Raw genomic sequence first — 9,653 nt, 5'->3', positions numbered from 1 at the left:
TCAGAGAACCTGCTTCACCAGCAGACCATGGGCTACCCTGGAGCACAGCACTGCTCTGCCAACGCGGGCAGTGGCGCATAGGCGGCTGGCAAAGGAGCTGCGGGGAAAGTACTAGTCTCAGCCAGAACTCCAGATTCATAGTGGGTGGGGATTTTTATGGATCACAATTTTTTTTTTTTTGGAGTCCCACTCTGTCGCTCAGGCTAGAGTGCAGTGGCGCGCTCACGGCCACAGCTGCCTTGACCTGCTGGGCTCCGGTGATCCTTCCGCCTCAGCCTTCCAAGTAGCTGGAACTACAGGCACACGCCACCATGCCGGGCTAATTTTTTGATTTATTGTAGAGACGAGGTCTTGCCATGTTGCCTAGGCTGGTCTCAAACCCGTGGGCTCAGGCAATCCTCTCACCTTGGCCTCCCAAAGTGCTGGGATTGTAGGCGTGAGCCACCGCACCTGGCCAGATCACACTCTTAATGGATCATAGGATAGAATAGACGTTAATTGCAAAAATGTTATATATATTTTTCTGATATATACATATATTTATTAATTTTATTTTTCCTATGCTTTTAAATATATCTATATATGTGACTTATTTCCATGCTTTCCTTAGGTCACTGGTATCATGAAATTTGTGGATCTCTTGCCCTCTACAGAACACCTGAGAACAGAACTCCACCTGCCTCTGCTTTCCCAGAGTCAGATCGTGAACAAGGCTTTCCTTGTTACATCAAGAGGGTGAATCAGTAGGAAACATCCTCCAAGAAATACTCGTCCAGCAAATGGCACATGGAGACCATTTTCCTGCCTTGCAGGGTCTGGAAAGCAGGATGTCTTCCTGGTTCATCTCCCCACATGCCCGTGCCATGTCCCAGGTGGGTGGCTCCTATAATGGATGCATTCTCTGGGTGGAGTCACTGGGGGATGGCCTGCATCTCTGCTGCCCCCAGCGCCTTCAGCTCTGCATTTGGCTGGACTATTTGGCACTTTTTTGTTGATTTTTGGTTTTTGAGTCCAAGTCTCAGTCTGACACTCAGGCTGGAGTGCAGTAACGCAAGCATGGCTCACTGCAGTCTCGACCTCCTGGGCTCAGGAGGTCCTTCTGTCTCAGCCTCGTCCCCTCCTCAGAAGCTGGGACTACAGGCACACACCACTACACCTGGTTAAGTTTTGGTGTTTTTTTGTAGAGACAAGGGCTCACTAGGTTGTCCAGGTTGGTCTTGAACTCCCGGGTTCAGGCAATCTTCTGGCCTCGGCCTCCCAGAGTGCTGGGATTATAGGCATGAGCCACCATGCCCATCCTGCCTGGACTATTATGAAGTAGCCTTAGTGGAGAAGAAACAGTGCCCTCGGGCCACAGGATGTGCACTGTGAGCTTCTCTCTTCTTTCCTCCCTTGTCTGGCCAGAGTTTCTTCAACAATCCCCAGTCCCCTTATTTCCTGTGTTCCACTGGTTGCACTTATTTAACAATCACTTTGCCAAGGGCAGCCCAGCCTAATTATAACTATGCCCCCCTTCCCCCCCGACCCCGTGGCTGTAAGCAGCACGTTACAGACATTTTGTATTCTGATTTTTTAAATTTAAGTTTACATAAAAAATTATGTTGCCTTGTTCCTACATAGTCTCTAATAAAAATTATTGTGTTAGTTTCCTGATCATATTACATCAAGAGGAAATGTCATGATTTACCCCTAAAGTCTGAGAAAAAAAAATCATGCTGAGTTAAAGATTTGATGAGTAAAGTTTTTCTCTTCATTTGGATTATTTCCATAGGCTAAATTGCCAGAGGTGGGATTTCTGGGACAGAAGAAAGGAAGATATTGTGGCTTGCTAAGATGGTTCGATATGTCATCATGCTGCACTGCACAATAAGCTTTCATTTTACATGCTTGCTTTTTATTTGTGTTGTTTTCCCTTATAAGTTGGACCCCTACCTTCCAGGGCCAAGTCTCCCATGCCTAGGCTCCTCAGAACTCAGAGGAGAGTAGCTGCTGGGGGTACTGAACTCAGGCCTCTACCATGGGAAGAAGGGACCAGATACTGGAGCAGAGAAAACATTCCCATTGTGAGGAATTTTTTTTTTTTCTTTTTTGGAGTTGGAATCTCACTCTGTCGCCCAGGCTGGAGTGCAGTGGCACGCTCATGGCCACCACAGCCTCGACCTACTGGGCTCAGGTGATCCTTCCGCTTCAGCCTTCCAAGTAGCTGGAACTACAGGTATGCGCCACCATGTCCGCCTAACATTTTGTAGTGACGAGGTCTTGTCATGTTGCCCAGGCTGGTCCCAGAATCCTGGGCTGAGGCAATCCTCTCGTCTCAGCCTCCCCAAGTGCTGGGATTACAGGCATGGCCTGGCCTATGATCACCATTTTATAAAAGAAAAAGCTGAGGTCCAGAGAGGCACAGTGATTATGCTTTTGGCTGCAAGTTACAAAACACCTAACTGCAAGTGGCTGAAACAGTATTTTTTTGTTCTCTCACATGACCATACGTCTGGAGGGAGGTCATTCCAGGCTGGTTTGGCAGCTCAAGTATCTTCCAGAAGCCAGTGTCCTTCCATGTTTCTTCTTTGACACTGTCAACTTGTGGGTGATGTTTCCCTCCCTGCTTGGTGCACCAAGCATCTTGTCCTCACACAACTGAATTTGAAATCAGGAAGAAGGGAAAGGATGGCATTCTGCTTGTGTATCTGTGTGCACGTATGTGCATTTATTTCATCGGGAAGGAAATAGTTCCCAAAAGATTCCCAGCCAATTTCTCCTTAGATCTCATTGGCCAAAAGAATCAAATCACATAGCTTGGCCAGCCTGGGTTCACCTCCTCTGTGCACACTGCCCCCCAGTTCCCCACATCTGAATACAATTATGCTGTTCTTAGCAAGAAGGAGCGGGAATGGCGTTGGGTGGGAAACATCTGACAAGCTTCCTTTCCCATCACTTCATGGCAGAAGATTCTCTTCTCAAAGACAATGCTGGCTTCCAAGATCTTTGTCCCTTGGCATATTAGCTGTGTGTGTATGTGTGTGTATGTGCACGTGCGTGCACATGAAGGCACACATCTCAGGCGATCATAATTTTCTTACTGGTATAGTTCATCAAGTCAGGAAGTAAGAAGTCAGAGGGAATGCTGCAGTAATTCTTACCTGCTATCTTGCAAATAAGACAGAAAAAGACAGTGTGAGGCACCATCTTAAATTAGGAAGAATGCAGGTTGAAAAATTCAATCTGGATTCTAGCCCTGGGTCTGCTACTTTCTATCTGTGCTGACTGGGATAAATTATTTACTCTTTCTGAGCTTCAATTTTCTCATCTGTACAGCAGGAAGTTTGGACTGTAATGTCTAAAGCACGAACGTTCCATAGGCATATTGCAATTTTTATGGAACACCTACAATCAATGCTCTGTACAGTATATCACATTATTTTTTAAAAATCTGCATGTCATATGAATCTTCTTATTGTATAAGAAGATGAAGACAGCCAGGCATGGTGGTTCAGGCCTGTAATCCCAGCAGTTTGGGAGGCCGAGGTGAGGGGATTGCCTGAGCCCAAGGGTTCGAGGCCCGCCTGGGCAACTTGGTGAGACCTCATCTCTACAATAAATCAGAAAATTAGCCGGGTGTGGTGGCATATTCTTGTAGTTCTAGCTACTTGGAAGGTTGAGGCCGAAGGATCACCAGAGCCCAGCAGGATGGGATGGCTTATGAGCGTGCCACTGCACTCTAGCCTGGGCAACGGAGTGAGACTCCAACTCAAAAAAGAAAGACTAAGACATCATATAACAGAATTAGAGATAGAATAGAATAGAAGCAGATTACAGACTCTTAAAATGTCATCATTTTGCATTACAAATTGTACTTTGAATGGTTACGCGTTAAGCGGCTTGTGTTTTACATTTACAACACAGCTCATCTTCCAGAACTTTCCTGCTATTTCTACTCCCTATTTCATTGGCAATGCCGCTTCTTTATAACTGAGTGAAGTACATGGCAAGACGGGAAAATTTTTGTGCCTGTCTCTTTTTGTTCTCTCTCCTCTGAACAGAAATAGTATCTTGGCCAGGCATCTCTTTGTCTCCCTTCCCCCATCCCCAAAAACAGGAAGAGGAAATAGCAATGGATGATCTACTTTGTGAAACACTGTAAGAAAGATCCAGAGACTGTTAGTTTTGCACTGAAGCAGCTTCAATTTCTGCTTTTCCAATATTTATAGGAAGTTTCCTGACACTAAGAGGGAAAAGAAGCAGTGGCCGGGGACTTTCTCCTAAAAATATGCAGGAAGGGAAGCACAGAGGCATAGACAGATCTGTGTAAGGTGCTCCAGACCTGCTCAGAACAGGAGCTGAGCTTTTGGCATTTTTCTTCCAAGGTTGTGTCAGTCTGCAAAGTAGGCCCTCTGAGGCAGCTGCTAGTCAATCAGCCACACTTCCTGAACTGGATGGTGTATTTTTAGTGGCAGGAAACAGAAAAACAACCCAAAAAAACCCCAGTTAGATTAGGAAGGAGGTTGGAAGGTCACTTAGAAACTCAGATCAGTGCTTGAGACTTTGCAGCATGTCCTAGATGAGTTACTGTTACCCTTGCAGCAATGAACCCAGTGTTCAGTTCAATTCTCCTCTTTTGTTTGAAAATAAACTATAGAGGTAATGATAAATATGTTTTTCTTTACAAGGGTCAAACAAGCCGGGTGCGGTGGCTCTCACCTGTAATCCCAGCACTTGGGAGGAGAAGGTGAGAGGATTGCCTGAGTACTGGGGTTCGAGACCAGTCTGGGCAACTTGGCGAGACCTCAGCTCTACAATAAATCAAAAAATTAGCCAGGCATGGTGGTGCTCGCCTGTGGTTCCAGCTACTTAGAAGGCTGAGACAGAAGGATCACCTGAACCCAGCAGGTCAAGGTTGTGGTGGCCATGAGGCTAAATTTTTTTATTATTTATTGTGGCGAAGCGGTCTCACCAAGGTAGACTATCTGTTTTCTAGCGTGGAGCCTGCCAGCCTGTTTCCACTTGGGTCCTATATGCCACCTTGGAACAGAACACTGTCTTGTCAATGTGTGCCATGATTACATAGGGGGCAGATGAAGGAGCACAGGACATTCACCAACTGTATGCTGAGCTACAAAACACATTTAAATAATTATTAAAGTATCGAAGGTCGGGCATGGTGGTTCACACCTATGATCCCAGAACTTTGGGAGGCTGAGGTGAGAGGATTGCCTGAGCCCACAGGTTCAAGACCAGCCTGGACAAATTAGTGAGGCTTCATCTCTACAATAAATCAAAAAATTAGCCCGGCGTAGTGGCGTGTGCCTGTAGTTCCAGCTACTTGAAAGGCTGAGACGGTAGGATCACTTGAGCCCAGCAGGTCGAGACTGTGGTAGCTGTGAGCATGCCACTGCACTCCAACCTGGGCAACAGAGTGAGAATCCAACTCAAAAAATAAAAATAATAATCATTATTATTATTATTAAAGCATTGAAGGTATACAGCATATATCCTCAGTGTGACCACAGTGAAACTAAGGTAGAAATAAAAAAATAGAAAGACATCAGGAAAAATCCCCAAACTTTTGGAAAATGAATTTATTATGCTTCTGAATAACCACAGACCAAAGATGAAATCACAAAAGATATCAGAAAATATTTGGAATAGTAGTAAAAAGTATAACACATCACAATTTATGAGTTGCAGCATAAGAACTACTTAGAGGGAGGTTTATCTGCTAAAATGCTTTTATTAGAAAAGAAAAAAGCTTGGTGAGACCTCATCTCTACAATTAAAAAAAAAAAAATTAGCCGGGCCTGTGGTGTGCATCTGTAGTTCCAGCTACTTGGGAGGCTGAGGCAGAAGGATCACCTGAACCCAGCAGGTAGAGGCTGTGGTGGTCGTGAACATGCCCCTGCACTCCAGCCTGGGCGATAGAAAAAAAAAAAATACAACTTGAGATCTTTGCTGTACAGCAGATCTCTGGAACTCGCTCATCTTGCATAGCTGTAACTTTATACCCATTGAACAACTCTGCATGACCCCTCCCCTCTTCCACTGGTAACCACCATGCTGTTGTCTACTTCTACTCCTGTGACTATTTTATTTATTTATTTTTTGAGTTGGAGTCTCACTCCGTCACCTAGGCTGGAGTGCAACTACAGGCGTGCACTGCCATGCCTGGCTAATTTCTGATTTATTATAGAGACGAGGTCTTGCCAAAGTTGCTCGGGCTGGTCTCCAACCAGCAGGCTCAGGCAATCCACTCACCTCAGCCTCCCAAGTTCTGGGATTACAGGCTGAGCCACTGAGCCCAGCCTCCTGTGACTATTTTAGATGCCTCAGATGAGAGGGATCATGGGAGTATTTGTCCTTCTGTGACTGATTCATTTCACTTAGCATAATGTCTTCCAAGCTCATCTATATTGTCACAAGTGGTAGGATTTCCTTCTTTTTTTAAGGCTGAATAATATTCCATTGCATTATTCATTACATTGAGTAATATTCCAACAAAATGTGTAGACCATCTTTTCTTTATCCATTCATCTGTCACTGGACATTTGGGCTGTTTCCATATAGATCCTGATTTCAATTCATTTGGATGGATACCCAGAAGTGGGACTGCTGGATCATATGGTAGTTCTATTTTTAATGTTTTGAAAAAACCCATACAGTTTTCCATGGCAGCTATGACATTTTACATTCCTATCAATAGTATATAAGGATTCTAATTTCTCCCTGGCTTCACCAACACTTGTTCTTTATCAGTTTCTTTTCTTTTTTTTCTTTTTTTTCGAGTTGGAGTCTCATTCTGTTGCCCAGGCTGGAGTGCAGTAGCATGCTCACGGCCACTGCAACCTCTACCTGCTGGGCTCAGGCGATCCTTCCGCCTCAGCCTTCCAAATAGCTGGAACTACAGGTGTGTGCTGCCACACCCAGCTAATTGTTGCTTTATTGTAGAGATGAGGTCTTGCCAAGTTGCACAGGCTGGTCTTGAACCCCTGGACTCAGGTAATCCTCTCACTTCTGCCCCCAAAATGCTGAGATTACAGGTGTGAGCCACCACACACACACACACACACACACACACACACACACACACACCATAAACAAAACAAACAAAAATATCAATAGACACAAGGAAATTTTTGGAGGTTGTGGAGTGATGGATATGTTTTGTTTTGTTTTGTTTTGTTGAGTTGGAGTCTCACTCTGTCGCCTAGACTGGAGTGCAGTGGCCGCTCCCAGCCACCGCAGCCTCGACCTGCTGGGCTCCGGCGATCCTTCCACCTCAGCCTTCCAAGTAGCTGGAACTAAGGCGTGTGCTACCACGCCCGGCTAATTTTTTATTTATTGTAGAGATGAGGTCTCGCCAAGTTGCCCAGGTGGGTCTCACACCTACGGGCTCAGGCAATCCACTCACCTCAGCCTCCCAAATGTGCGGGATTACAGGCTGAGCCACCGAGCCCGGCTGATGGATATGTTTATTATCTAGATTGTGGTGAGTGTAAGAGGAGTGTATACATATGTCCAAACTCACCAAACTGTATATGTTAGTTGTGTGCAGTTTTTAGTATATCAACTATAGTTTTATAAAGCTGAGGAAAAACTGATAAAGAGGATATTCTGAACAACTTTATGCCAGTATAATAAACAACTTAGAAGAATTGAATAAATACTATTTGTTAAATAAGTCATCCTTTTGCCGGGCCCGGTGGCTCAAGTCTGTCATCCCAGCACTTTGACATCCCAGAGGCAAGAGGATTGCCTGAGCCCGGGGGTTTGAGACCAGTCTAGGCAACTTGGTGAGACCTCATCTCTACAATAAATCAAAAAATTAGCCAGGCGTAGTAGCACATGCCTGTGGTTCTGGCTACTTTCTGGCTACTTGGAAGGCTGAGGCGGTAGGATCGCCTGAGCCCAACAGGTCAAGGCCACGAGCATGCCACTGCCCTCCATCCTGGGCAGCAGAATGAAACTCTAACAACAACAAAAAGTCATCTTTTTCTACTTAATTTGAAATATCACCTTTATTGTGCACTAAATTCATATGTATGGGGTGCCAAAAATGCATATACATTTGAAGTATGACGTTTGCGCAAAAGATGGCATTAATCAAATGAATGCTAATGTCAACATGTGACAGGCAGGACAGTCAAAGAAAATGGCAGAAGCATGATTGAGCAAATGTCATACTATAATATACATTGATACTATAATTTAATTTAACTTTGAAAAGCAATACATAGATAACATCTCTTAAAATGTGTATACGTGCATGGGCTCAGTGGCTCAGCCTATAATCTCAGCACTTTGGGAGGCCGAGGTGAGTGGATTAATTTTTTGACTCTTTTGTAGGGACAAGGTTTCACTATGTTGCCTAGGCTGGTCTTAAATTCCTGGACTCAAGCAATCCTCCCATCTCGGCTTCCCAAAGTGCTGGTTTTACAGGCATGAGCCACACTGCACCTGGCCTCCATTCATATATGTATGTGTGAGTTTGGGTGTTTCTGCCTTCTATATTCCATTCCACTATTCTATTTGTAGATATTTTTAGCCGATATCACACTATGAGGGGGGACCTTCCCCAAAAATAGAATTATCTTTTGGAGGGCAGGCTCCTTGTAGTACAGGCTTCCCCGGCTTGGTAAGTATTGTAGGAACTCATCAGCATCAGTGAACCTGCTAGCATTGTTGTGAGAGTCTGCATTGCATTAGGCTTCAGTGAATCTTTTTTTGGAGATTCTCTCAACACTTTTGCCCATTTCATGTTGGGTGATTTACGAGCACATCTACCCACACCTCACTGAGTGTTCAGCATATTTTTTCCTCCATTTCTTCTTTTCTATTTTCTTTATTTTATTTTATTTTATCTTAAAGATGTGGGTTGCAATTCAGGATTAGATATGAAAGTGATCATCATACGGGTAAAGTTTGGGCTTCCCTTTGGTTCCCCTTTCACCTGGTTTGAGATCAGGTATCCTTATTGATGTCTCCCTTCCCTTCGCCCTTGTTTAACAGTTTTTGACCAAAAAATGGCCTGACCCCAGTGTTCCACCCTCTTTATTTACCCGATCTCACCTCAAGCAACTATTTTTTTTTTTTGAGTTGGAGTCTCACTCTGTCACCCAGGTTGGAGCGCAGTGGAACACTCATGGCTACTGCAGCCTGGACCTGCTGGGATCAGGTGATCCTTCCGCCTCAGCCTTCCAAGTAGCTGGAACTACAGGCACGTGCCACCATGCCCGGCTAATTTTTTGATTTATTGCAGAGATGAGGTCTCACCAAGTTGCTCAGGCTGGTCTTGAACCCATGGGCTGAGGCAATCCTCTCACTTCGGCCTTCCAAAATGCTGGGATTATAGGTATGAGCCATCATGCCCAGTCTTCAACAACTATTTTTGTTTCCCCAGATTAAAAAAAAAATCCTCAGAGGGAAACATTTTGTCAACGTGGAAGAGGTGAAACAGAAAAGGCATCAAAATTGACAAGTTTAAGAACTGTTTTGAAGAGTAGAAAAGGTGTCTCTATAGGTGTATTGCATCAAAGAAAGCACTTTGAAAGTGACTAAAGCTTAAACAGGCAAGAATACACACTTTTTAAATACACTTAAAGGATTTCCTCCTTAAATATCCAGTTGTCTGCTGCCCTAAACTTCATCTTCTGTCATCTTGA

This window comes from Carlito syrichta, unplaced genomic scaffold (assembly GCF_000164805.1).
Source record: "Carlito syrichta isolate Samal-C Ts95f unplaced genomic scaffold, Tarsius_syrichta-2.0.1 Scaffold303296, whole genome shotgun sequence".
In the NCBI taxonomy this organism is placed as follows: domain Eukaryota; kingdom Metazoa; phylum Chordata; class Mammalia; order Primates; family Tarsiidae; genus Carlito; species Carlito syrichta.
This window is presented reverse-complemented; position numbering follows the sequence as displayed.